A 14546-nucleotide genomic window follows, 5' to 3' on the forward strand; every position below is an offset into this window, starting at 1 on the left:
AAAAATAATAATAATTGGTCAATTAGAAAACTCATTTGGGAATGCCCGTTCATATTTACAAGAATTCTCAGCAACACAGGAATAGTGTAAATCCTATCAATACGTCAGTGGATAATGATCATGAGAACTTGAGAACAAAACTTAATCCCGTGAGTTTAGGGATTATCAGGATCCCAAAAAGATTGAATTGTAAATCAAGGATGGATCCAGACATAGCCTAAGGTCTAAGGCCATGCCACCCTGAGCGTGCTGGATCTTGTCTGATCTCAGAAAATAAGCAGCGTCGGGCTTGGTTAGTATTTGGATGGGAGACCACCTAGGAATACTAGATGCTGTAGACGGAAAAAAAAAAAAAAAAAGGCAGAAATAGCTCAGCTAGTGAGGCATTATTGTTTCTTTCACCTAATGCAGGATAATATCAGCTCATGTAATTTAAATTATTTACAGTCATAAATTGAGGGTACTAAAATCAGGTTAGGAAATCTGGTCTTTGATTTCGAAGAGTCTCTTTTTACCTAATTCATTATATCGCCTCCCAATAATTAAAACTAGAGCACTACAACTTTTTACAAAGCACTTGAAGTAAATATTCACTATACTAAGCACTTTAAATATGTTTACATACATACATACATATATATATATGTGTGTATATATATATATATATATAGTGAACACGTTTGCAACTGGTGCTTTCAGCTTTGGAATGTTATTAATTATTGATTCAAATTCTTTAATATAGGGAGGCCTATTCAAATTATCTATTTCTCTTTGAGTGAGTTTTGGCTGATTGTATCTTTCAAAGAATTGCTCCATTTCATCTAGGTTATCAAATTTGGAAACACAGCATTGTTCATAACCTTCTATTATCTTTTTAATGTCCATGATATCAGTAGAGATGGGCCCTCTTTTCATTTCTGATATTAGTCATTTGTCTCTTCTCTCCTAATTTACCTCGCTACATGCTTATTAGTTTTCATCAAGTCAAAGAACTAACTTTGGTTTCATTGATTTTCATTTCTTTTCTTCTACTTAGTTGGTTTTAATTTTCTCTTCTGTTTCCAGTTTCCTAAGGTGGAAGCTTAGGTTATTGATTTTAAATCTTTCTTTTTTCTAATATATGCACTCACTTAATACTGTAAATATTCCTCTAAGCACCTCTTTCACTATATCCTACAAATTTTGTTAAATTGTATTTTCATTTAGTTGAAAGTATTTTTAAATTTATCTTGAGATTTCTTTTTTGACCTATGTGTTTTTCAGAAGTGTGTTGTTTAATCTCCAACCATTTTGGAGTTTTTCAGCTATTTTTCTGTTATTGATTTTTAGTTTAATTCCTTTTAGGTCTAAAAACATATTTTTATGATTTCTATTCTTTTAAGTTTGTTAAGGTGAATTTTATGGCCAAGATTGTGGTCTAGCTTGGTGAATTTTCCATGTGAGCTTGAGAAGAATGTGTGTTTTGTGTTGTTGGATGAAGTATTTATAAACATCGATTATATCCAGTTGATTGATAGTGCCCTTCATTTCAACTATGACTTGACTGATTTTCTGCTTGCCAGATATTTTAATTACCGATGGAATACTTTTGAAGTCTGTAACTGTAATAGCGGATTAATCTGTTTCTCCTTATAGTTCTATTAGTTTTTGTCTCACATATTTTGTCACTCTTGTTAGACACTTGCATATTAAGGGTTGCTATGTCCTTTTTGAGAATAATCGCTTCATTGTTATGTAATGCTCCTCTTTATTACTGATGACTTTTTTCGTTCTCAAGTCAGCTTTATCTGAAATTTGCAACTGCTGTTTTCTTTTGATTAGTGTTGGTATGGTGTATCCTGCTCCAGCCTTTAGTTTTAATCTATGCGTGTCCTTATATTTAAAGTGGGTTTCTTGCAGACAACATATATAGTTGGATCTTATTTTTTATTAATTCTACAATCTCTGTCTTTTACTCAATGTATTTAGATCATTGATATTTAAGTTATTACTGATACAGTTGGAATGATATCTGCTATATTTGTTACTGTGACCCTTGTTTTTTTTTCTTTGAGAATTCATCTTTTTAAAATTTTATTTTATTATTAGTTCCAAGTATACAGTGTATTGGTTAGACATTTATATAGTTTATAAAACTATCCCCCTAATTGTTCCTTTTCTCTTCTGGTTCTCCATTACATTAATACTAACCGCATTCCCTATGCTGTGCTCCCCATCCCCGTGACCATCTATAAACTACTAATTTGTACTTTTGTAATCCTTCACCCCATTCTCCTAGCCCCCTCAACACCATCCCCAGCTGTCACCAGACTGTCCTCTATATTTGTGAGTCTAGTTTTAATTAGTTTGTTCTTTTTTGTTCCTTAGATTCAGCATATAAGTGAAATCATATGGTATTTATCTTTCTCTGACTTATTTCACTCAGCATAATAACCTCTAGGTCCATCCATGTCATTGCAAATGGTAGGATTTCATTTTTTTTTAATGGCTGAGTAATATTTCATTGTATATATGAATCATAACTTCTTTATCCAATTGTCTATTGATGGTCATTTAAGTTGCTTCCATATCTTGGCTATTGTAAATTGTGCTGCCATGAACATGGGGTGCATCAGTCTTTATGAATTATTGTTTTGGTTCTCTTTGGATAAATACCCCGAAATGCAATTACTGGGTTAAAAGGTATATCCATTTTTAATTTTTTGAGAAATCTCCAGACTGTTTACCAATTTGCAATACCACCAGTGACCCCCGTTTTCCTTCCACTTTTTTTCTGCCTTCTCTCATTTTAATGGAACATTTTATATCATTCTGTTTTTTCTCCTATATTACTATATCAACTATATTTATTTTCCTTTATTTTTAAAAACATCTTTAAGTGGTTTTCCTTGAGTTTCGATCCACATTGTCAACTAATCCGAGTACACTTACAAATAATACTATGTAAGTTATACATATATATGTTCCTTATAACAGAGTATTCTCCAATTCCTCCCTCCCATGACTTACACAGTGATACCATTCATTGCTCACTTACCCATAAGTTAAAATCACTGAATACAGAATGACTATGATTATTTTGAACAAACTGTTATCTGTTAGATTAATTACGAATAAAAATAATAAAAGATTTTATTTTGCATTCATTTATTCATTCTGTAGTGCTCTTCCTTCATTTATATAGATTGAGTTTCTGACCTATATCGTTTTCTTCTTTTTGAAGAACTTCTTTCCATATTTCTGTAGGTGTCAGAGGCTAACATGTCCTCCTGTGTTCTTGTTTTTATTTCTCCTATTCTTTTACCTATGAGTTTCCCCCAAAGTTTCTTTTTAAATAAGGTTTAGGACTGTAGTTCTTTCAGTTGTATTTCTTGCAGTTATACAGTAGCCCTATTGATGTGGTGGTGAGGTAGTAGGAAAGGGAGCATACTATAGTCCTATTATTGAGTCTCAGTCTTTTACTCAGCCTGTGCCGCTGAGCTATGACCTGTACAAACTCTTCCTAGTTTCCCCTTCCTTTTCTTAGGTGAGACAAGAAGGCTAGAGCTGGAGTTTGGCGTTTCTCTTGTCCTGTGTGGAAAGCTACAGGGCTGGAGTTGGGTATTTGTTCCCTGCAGTCTGCTTAGGCTGCAACAAAATAGTTTTCTTTAAAGACAAGACTCATTAAAAAGAATAGAATGCTATTAGAGTATTTCAAAGTGGCTACTCTACTTTACCTCTCCCCTGATTGAGCTATGTGGGATTTTTCTCCAATCTACCAGATTCTGACAGTGAAGGTAAGAGAAAAATCCCCAAACTTTTGTTAGTTTTATCCATTAATGCTGGCCCCCTCTGGAGTTTTTAACTATCCAGCTAGTTCATATTGAAACTGCAGCAATTTTTCCATTGAAGTTTAAGTTTTCCTATGCCTTTAATGATTCCAGGTGAGATTTCAGCTTCTGGGCTGAGATTTCATATTCTCTATATTTATACGCCTATCTCCAATTTTGGGTCCACAGTTTGCACTGTAACTTCAATTTTCTGATAGATGTAGGAAGAATGGCTGGTTTGGGGTTTGTTCAGCTTTTTTCTTTTATTGGGATGGGATGACAACTTCTTTGTTCATTACACACCAGACCAGAAACTGGAAGTCATGTATGGCTTTTTATAATCCATGATGCTGGGCGTAAACTCCTAAATTTCTGATTCATTATATCTGGGATATAGCCCATGAATTTTCATTTTTAACAAGTTCTAATATAATGTTAATAATACTGGTCTAGGAACCACATTTTTAGAGCTGCTGAGTTTGATCATCTTCTTCACTGATGTGCATTCTTCAGTAGTTCCTTGAAAACAAAGTAATAGTAAGCACATTTCTTGGGTTAGTCTTCCTTTCATAAATTATTCTTCATTTTGCTACATATATATGTATAAATGTATATTGAAGTATAGATTTCTCTGCTCTATATTCCTGCAAACTGGTTTGTCCTTATTTAGTACGCTGAACTTTTAAAGATCCTTTCAATCTTTCAATCTGAAAATTCACGTCTTTAATTTCTGGTGAAATTTACTTAGTGGTTTTTTTTTTTTTGGTTGTTTTGTTTTTTGTTTTTTGTTTTATGATTTTCGCTTGTCCATACTCTTGCTTATCTCTTCCTCGTCCTTTTCTTTGTTATTAGTTGCCCCTCCACATTGATTACCTTGACTTCTTATATTAACTTTTCTTTTCCCCATCTTTTTATTTTTGAGGCCTATTTTCTCAGGATTTTCTTGACTTTCTATTAAATCCTTTTATCGATTGATTGATTCATTTATTCATTCATTTAAGTTTGGCTATTATATTTCCTCTCACTCTGTCTCTCTGAATTTTCTCCCATTATCTAGCTTATTATGTGATTTCAAAATCTTACATTTTTCCCCACAATACAGCAAGAGAAACTAAAATTAACACAAGATTTATCTGAACTGGAATAGACTTGTTAAAGAGGAGGAAGAAAATCTGTTATCAAATTGCTGTCTAGAGGGAGTTATATCTTCTAAATGTGTAGAGAGACTAGAAGTGTAAAGACTAAAGGAAGGAAAGACAGTTGAATAACCTATCTCTGCTTTCTATGCCCACTGGGGAATAATCAGTTAGAACATGGAATAAGGTTTCAAAAGAGTGAATCAAGGTTTTGAACTCCTGTAAAAAAATCAAATATTTTCTTTTCTTTGAGAATGATGAAGAAAAATAATGCACCCGTGTCTAAAAGGAAGCTGGGGCAAGACAAAGCTTGAGAAGGAGGTAGAATAAAGATAATTTAGAGATTTTCATTTTTCTTCTTTTAAGTTGTGACTTTCAATACTTTAAATGGTTAACCTGATTCTTGGATATATGTTGTTCCACTAACTGGCATAGGTCTGTGGGGAAATGTATTTTGACTTTACTTTATGAAATAAGGCATTTATTGGGATATTTTGGATATTTACAGCAGGTAACTGGATATGTTGCAAATAATGAATTAAGTATAGGTCTAGATTGGAAATAGATATTTAAGTCATAAGCTTTTAAGAGTAAATCTATTTGTATGGAACCTGTTCTACTGTAAGAATATGATATGTAGAATAAAAGAGAGAAAAGAATATAATATGAAAAATTATATGTAAAGATGTTAGATGTAAAAATAAATGTGAACTAGAGATATTGATATATTTACTTTACATTTAGCTTGTCCTTAAGCTATATTTATCCTAAGATTTATATATGAATGTGCCTATCTGAAGATCAAATATGCAAGATCTCATTCTGAGGAACTAAAGAGTCTAAAGAGTAGCATAAATAGTATCAAAGAGAAGAGATTAATTAGAGTTCAGCATGAATTCTGTCATTCAGATTATTCCTATGTGCTCATGCCTAGGACCTGGGTTTAGATACTATGGGAAATATGGGATTGTTTGTTCAACAAGGGAAACACTGACATACTTAATCCAACTTAGTCATAATTACTAAAACAAAGGTGAGAAGTTGGTTCATGCATGCCAATGAGAACATTTTCTAAAATTTTAAATCGGGACATGGAAAAAAACTTGATACTCTCTCTGTAGTGGCTGAGCTTGAAAATACACATTTAAGGAAGTATCTTCATTCCACTATCTGAAGATAAAATTACTCCATTGGAAAATTAGGAGGCCATAACCAACAAAAAAATGTAAATCTGAGACAAAGATAAAGGCCTAAAGACTTGTGGTTTTCTGCTTTTTTATTGTACTTGACAGAACCTGCATCCTTGCCCTTCCCCATGGCTTTACTATGCAATTCGTCCTGCATATACATGACAAATAAACTATCTTTTGCTTAGGCATGTGAGTTTGTATATAAAGAAAGAAAACCAGACTATGACAATATTGATAAATACATCAACTACATTGCTTTCAAAACATTGATACTGATGACAATTTGTATTCTCTACTCTCTCTCAAATCATCCATATCCTTGCGATTTATAACAACAGGCAACATCAACACTGTCAATACTACCTTTTGGGAGGTAACCATATTGGTAAAAAGTATCTTCGTTAGATAAATACTGGGAGTAGATTTTCTCAGCAGAAATGCCAGCATTGCAGAGATCAGAAATTCACATTGTTGACAGACTTGGATGTTGGTTAATATTCACTAGTTCATTGGAGAATAGTAGTAGCGGCCCCATCAACACTTTTAGTTATATTAGTGGTGGAACATCACTAATTAGGACTTTGCAATTAGAAGAGAAATTTTTCAAAGACATATGAATATCCTTAGGAGAAGAAGAAAACAAAATATTTAATTTCAGCTCTTTATCAAGAGGGCTATTCTGGGATTATTATCATGATCCAATCATCCTCCAGGATTTTGTGGCACAATAAATATGCTTTATAATGTGGTAGTTAGAAATATTTTAGGTAATAAATGTAAACTAATGGTTCATCTTAAGCAATGAATGCGGCTATTTGGAGGTACACAAGCATCATAAAGGTTGAGATTTAAGACTGCCAAAATAAAATTGAATGCATTCCATTTAGGAAAACTAAAGGCATATTTTCCTAATCTAAATCTTCAAAAAACAAAATATTTTCAGGTTGTGTATAATTCCTAGTAGTTTAAGTCAAAGCTTGCAAAATATTCTCCAATAGAGATATAGCAATTTATTTTCAAAAAAAATAATATTAATTATTCATTATGCAGTTTCTAGGCATGATTTTTGTGAGCCTTGTAAATAAGTGTGAAAGTTAAATAATTAAAAAAATTTTTGACATACAGAGAATGAGAAAAAGAAAGCTGAATTTTCTGCAGTTATCAAAGTTTCTCCTTGATCAAAGTTACAAACTAGCTGTTTGATTTATTACACTCAGTTAAATTTTTCTGGCTTTTTATCTCAATAGTACTGACGGTCTAGAAGCAGTATCTTGTTTGTCTAGAAAGCGAAGATTTTTAAAAATATCTTTTTGCTTCATAATTTTTATTGTTTATTTTCTAAGGTTATAAAAATGCCCTTAAAAGGAAATGGCATATTGGTTTTAATCTGCATGTAGTGTACCTATTGTGACATGAATAAATCAAAACTTAATTTTATGCCTTTTTGTTACAGACAATTGCAATATATTGTTTTGTACATTATATTTTACAGACAGTAGAATACATACTTCTTTTAAAAGACTGATAAAGTTATGTATATGCCAATGTAGAATCATCACTAAGTTATATTAAGTGAAAAAAGGCAAGATAGTGCTATACTGTTGTAAAAATACATAAATATGTATGTAGGCATATGTGTGGAAAATATCTGGGAGAGTAATTCATAATCCATTGACAGTGATTAGTTTTGGAGTAGAGAAAACATTTCCTGTATTTTCATCAGTTTGTATTTGAAATGTTATATACATACAACAATTGAACAAAAACTGTAGAGTACAACAACATATTACAAGTTAACACCTGTATAACCAGTACTGAGGTCTGGAAATAGCACTTGCTAGCCCATAAGACTCTGGTAAGTTCCCTTGCCCATTCACCACCTTTTGCCTTCACTCCAAATTCTGGTTAATTACTAACCAGAATTTTATAGTAATCTGTTTCTTGAATTTTATACGTATGCATGTATTCCTAAACATGACACAGCACTACCACCTGATCTTTTTAACTTCCTATAAATGGAATTATACAGAACATATGATTGATTTTACTGGATAATAACAATTAGCTAACAAGACTCTCACCAATAACTAAACATTCTTGGCAAATTTTGACATAGGAAGCCTAGTTCATCTTAGATGCTTTGGCGTTTCTTTGGTAATAAAACATTGTGGTTCTTTTTGTACTTTGATAAAAACTCTTTTGATTTTCATTGTACATTTAGATTCCCCCTCTGTGAAGTCTCTTCTAATCCTTTCTGCTATTGTTTTTAATGCCCTATTTATTTTTAAATATATTTTAAATAAAAGCCTATATCATTTATAAATATTAATAATAGCTTCTCTATATTAATTGTTGTTTTACTAACTTTATTGTGTCTTTTAATAAATATTAGTGATGAATTTTAATGTAGTTTAATTCAATGGTTCTCAACTGGGAATGGTTTTGTCACCTAGGGAATATTTGGCAATGACTGGCATCATTTTTGGTTATTATAACTGGTGGGATGTTAGTGGCAGAGGTGGAGACCATGGATGCTGCTAAGCATACTACAATACTTGGGTAGTCCAACCACAACAAAGATTTATCCAGACCAAAATGTGAAGAGTGCACAATTCAGTTTATATATCTACCTATATTTCTTGAACATATTTCTCAATATGAATTCCTAGAAGATTTTGTGATTTATGTGATTCATATCTATAGCCCACTGGTACTGATTTCTATACATGGAATGTGTAGAGGGATAATATTCATTTCTTTCACTATGCACATATCAAAATGGGACATGATCATTTATTGGAAATGCCATCATTTCAGCTATGCTCTGCAAAATTTATTGTGTTTAAGAATTCTTATATGCATAATTCTGCTTCATTACAGGTTGTGTCTAAACAAGAAATGATTTGTGTTGTACTGGAGGCAGGTATTATGAAATAAATTTAAATGATCCATAATATTTTTGCCAAGTAAGAATATATCCTTTTCTGAGGTAATTCTCCCCTGTTAAACATCTTATACTCTATAATATTTTAAGATATAAAGATTCCTTATGCCCAAACATCTAGTGTCTGGTGTCACACCATTAACTTACATACCCTTTTCTCCAGGATCCTAGCACATCAAGTCCTAACTTTCTTCATAATCCTGAATTCCTATTTTTATTTTCCTTCCAAATACACTGAAACAAAATCTAAGCTTCTGTCTTAATTTGCTTGGGACGCTATAACAAAATGCTATAGTCTGGTTGAGTTATACAACAGATGTTTATTTTTTCCAGCTCTGGAGGCTAAGAAGTCCAGTATCAGGATGCTAACGGGTGGTATTCTTGATGAGGGCCCTTTTCCTGGCTTGCAGATGGCTACCTTCTTACTGTGTCCTCACATGACCCAGTGAGAAGATACTAATCCCATCATGAGGTCATCCCCTTACAGCCCCATATAAACCTAATTACCTTCCAAAGTTCCCACCTATAAATATCATAACTTTGGAGGTTAGAGCTTTAACATAAGAATGTGTGGGGAAACAAGTTCAGACCAGAAGAGCCTGTGTTCTTTATTCAGCTAATATATCCCAAAATTAGAATTGGCAAATATCCTAGGCGATGAAGAGATTGTCACTACAGAGTTAAACTAGTTTTTTTTTTCTTTCTTTTGCCTTATAATGATCCTGATTGTCTTTGATATTCTCCCATAGCCACATCTACTTTTCCTTTGTTTGTTTGTTTCTTTTGGTGTGTAATTGAGCTTTCCTAATTATTTGCAGTGGGAGGGTTAATTTAATACAAGGTACTCTATCAAAGCAAGAAGTGGAAATCTTATTATGGTGTGAATTTGCCTTTTCCTAGTTAATAATAACATTGAACTCTTTTCATGTACTTACTGGCCATATGGATTCTTTCTTTTGTAAAACTGTACATGCAATTCTCTTGCCTATTTTTTAATTGGATTGTTAATCTTTTTCCTTATTGATTTGATGGAGTCCTCTCTCTCTCTCTCAGCCTTTTTCTTATTTACAACCCAATTTGTGGCTTATTTTTTAAATTCACTCTGCTATCTTTTGATAAACGGATGTTTTCAACTTTAATACAGCCATTTGTACTTATTACAGTACTATTTATTAAAAAATATTTTTCTACCCAAACACCAATAAGATATTTTCCTCTATTTTCATCTGCTTTTAAATTGTTTTTCCATTTATATATATATATATATTGAAATTAGAAAGAAAAATCTATATAAAGATAACTATATACTTAATACATAATTCATTGTTTTCCACACTTGCCTGAACACATTTGTTTGGAAGATAGAATTCTTTCTCTATTGCTCTGCAGTAGAGAAAGAATTATAAACCATACTTTCATATATATATGGGGTTTTTTTTAGTGATAATTATTTAATTTCTTTGGTTGGTCTATCCTTTAATCAATATCATACATTGTTATGTTTTATAGATTTATAAATCTCATTGAGAATCATCTCATGCTGTTCTTTTTATACTGTATGTTGGTTATTTGATTTTTCACAAGTATTTTAGAATCTATTCATCTAATTATGAAAAATATATTTAATGAGATTTTTTACTATGAATGTGGTGATGATTGACAACTTTAGAATATTAAATTTTCCAAAATGTGAGCATCACATATATATTTATTTAATTATAAAATATTTAACAAATGTCAATAATACTTTATAGTTTTATTTGCAGAAGTCCTATGCATCATTGCTTATGTTTATTTATAAATATATGTCTTGATATCTCAAGATATTATGGTAATGGTAACTTCAAAAATTATTTTCTACATAGTGATTCTTGCTATTTAGAAATGTGATGTGAGAAAACTAGTCAAGTTTACTTAAATATTATTTACATAAAGTAAATTTCACCTTTTAAGGTGCATAGTTCTACAAATGTACAAACATAATACCACCACCACATTCAAGATAAGAATATTTGTCACCTCTAAAAAAATCTTTCATGCCAGTTATAGGCAATTATCTACCCCTCTCTGCAGTCTGTGACAACATTTGCTCTTATTTCTTTCTCTATAATTTTGTTTTTCCCATTGTCTTATAAATGAAATTAAAGAGTAGGTGATTTTTAAATTGTTTTTTTTTTTTTTTACTTAGTAAATTACTTTTGGATCTCATCCATGTTACGTTTATTAATTGACATGTGTATTAGTTATCTGTACCTTTTTTTATTGTTTAGTAGTGTTCCACTGTGTGTGTATACCACAAAATGTTTAGTCATTTAAAAGCAATGGACATTTGTTTCCACTTTTGTGCTATGAAAAGTTCTTAAACTCAGAATTGAAACATTTGAGCTTGGGAAAGATGTATTTAGTTACAGAGGGACAAATAGGGAGGATAATAAACTAGTAATATGGTTACTGACATGTACATCAGTTTAGAAAACTGGGGTTAGTATTTATCTTAGTTATAAATTTTTAACAAATTAATTTCAGTACATTCATAAAATTCACTCAAAGTGACTGACCCATTCAATGAGTTCATCGAATTTGCATAGTGTTCCAACCATCACCATAAGCATGACTTTGGTTAAGAAAATTTTCTTAGGTATTACACCAAAAGCACAGTCCATGAAATAAAGAAAATATGATGTTTTGGACTTCATCAAAATTAAAAATTTTTATGCTTCAAGAGACACCATTAACTAGATGGAAAGACAAGGGATGGACTGGACAGAAATATTTACAAATCATATATCTCATAAAAGACATATATTATATTAAAAAAACTCTTATAATTCACAATGTTCATTAGAATCTTTTGCCAAAATTTTAAGTCTTGTCATTTCAATAAAATTTTAAGTCTTGTCGTTTCAATAAAATGATACATGTATAAGATTCTAATGAACATTTTACCAAAAGATATAGGAATGATTAATAAGCACATTAAATATTGCTCAAGATCATTTGTCATTAGAGAAATACAAATTAAGCCCACGATGACATACTACTTCATACCCAATAGGATATTTATATTTAAAAGACAGGCAATAACAATAATACCAACTGTAGGCAAGGATACTGAAAAAATGAACCCTTATTATAAATTATAGGTCAAAATTTTAATTTATATACCTATCAGAATAGCTAAAATTAAAAGTTCTATCCATACTAATGTCATTAAGAATGTTAAGGAACTGCAATTCTTGAACACTACTGGTCTTAATGTAAAATGGTACAAATAAGAAAACAGTTTTTGATACACAGTAAAACAGGTTTACAGTTTCTTAAAAAATTAAAATTATACCAATGGATATAAGTTAGAGGCTTCCAGAGTCAGGGAAAGGGTATGTGTGTCTATAAAAGGACAAAATAAGGGATACTTGTAGTGATTAAAATGTTCTATATTTTGACAGTACCAATGTCAATATCCTCGTTCTGATACTGTACTGTTGTTTTGCAAGATGATACCATTGGGATAAACTAGGTAATTGGTACACAGGACCTCTTTGTATTATTGCTTTCAACTGCACGTGAATTCAATTAACTCAAAATTAAATGTTTGTTTAAAAAATGGATAAATATTATGTGACCCATCTATTTCCCATCTAGTTATTTATATAAGAGAAAATAATACATATGTCAGATGATGAAATGTATGTGAATGTTTTCATTATACTATCCCCAAACCATGAATTACCCAAATGTTTATAAATCGATGAATAAACTCTTATACATGTATCAATTGGAGCATGATTAAGCAATAAAAATGAATAAAATATTAATACCATGACATGAATGAGTCTCAAAATAATTAGGTTAAGCTAAAAAAAAAACAAAAAAAAAAAACAAAGCAAAACACAAAAGCAGTACATCTGTATGTTTCTTTTTAAATAAATTTCTAAAAAAGCAAAAATGGTCTATAGTGATGGGAAGCAGATCTGTGACTGCCTGGGTTGATGGAGTAGGGTGTTGGGAAAGGATAAGAAGGAGGGATTACAAAGAGGCATAAGGAATCTTTGGGTTGTGGGTTAGATATGTTTGCCTTCTTGATAAGGATGATAGTTTTACAGGTAGGAGTAAGCATGTGTATAATACATAAAATTGAACAATGAAATTATTATATGCATACAATTTAATATTATTTAGCAATAAAAGAAATTAACCAATGTCAACTTGATAAATTTAATAAAATAAAATTTAAAAAATGAATTAAGTTCTGATACATAGTACAATATGCATGAACCTTGAAAACATGCTAAGTGAAAGAAGTAAGACACAATAAGCCACATATTTTGTAATTCCATTTATGTGAAAGGCTCAGAAGAGGCACATCCATAAAGACAAAGTGAATTAGTAGTTCCCAGAAGATAGAAGACAGGGGGAAATTCAGAATGAGTGCTGGTTTCTTTATGTGGTGATGAAAAAAGTTTTAAATTAGATATTTGTGATGGTTACATAACTGTTCATATTCTCAAAACCACTATATTATACACTTCAAAGGAATGATCTTATGATATATGAATTATATCTTAATAAATATGGTACTTAAAAAACACAGAAATTGATTGTTGGAACAATTTATAAAGGCAGAAATACACTAATTACCACCAGATCCTCAAATAGCTATGTTTGTATATTAAAATCCATGAATGTTTTGACCTATAGAGTATCATCAGTGCATTTCAGAGTTCACTGGAGGCATGTATATAATTCTCTCTGAGTGTCAACATTCTGAAATCAATATCACGAAAGGTCTGTAAACATTTGAGGATTTTTGGCTTAGCGTGGATAAGAGAAAGTGTGGTGGAGAATAAGAGCTATCTTAACTATTTTAAAGCCATTCCACAGAAATGCTTTCTATTTAGGTCCAGGTTAGCCCTAGAATCAGTGCGTGACAATTATAAAAAGACAATTTTAATTTACTGTCTTTAGTCATTCCTGCTTACCATATGTTGTTGACTGATTACAATAATGGCAGTAAGCCTCCATCCCTCTCTGCACTCACCTCATTGCAATGTGACTTTTCATTTCCTCCGAACAAGTAGAGTCTTTTTTTCCCCCCTACCTTTTGATGCTGGGCTGACTTCATAATCAAACGGCTTAGGCTGCAAACAGCTTTGCAGCGTTTTTTCTACTATTCCTCTTGGCGCCCTCTACCCATCCCCCATCGTAAGCCAGCATTAGCACCCTGAAGGATCATTGAAAACACAGAGATTTTAGTAGTCACAGTAAGATCTTTAATATACAAAGCTAGATCAGCCAAGTCTAGCTCATATCAGCAGAACTATCAAGGTAACCTGTGGCATCATGAGAAAGAATAAATGATTGTTGTTTAATACTGCCAAGTTTTGGTATGGTTTGTTACTCAACCATTCTTAACTGATAGAGTACGTCTCATTGATTCTCCCTGGATTTATTTATCTTTTGATCTGAA

The sequence above is a fragment of the Pteropus medius genome, unplaced genomic scaffold (assembly GCF_902729225.1).
Source record: "Pteropus medius unplaced genomic scaffold, Ma_sr-lr_union100, whole genome shotgun sequence".
NCBI classification, from domain to species: domain Eukaryota; kingdom Metazoa; phylum Chordata; class Mammalia; order Chiroptera; family Pteropodidae; genus Pteropus; species Pteropus medius.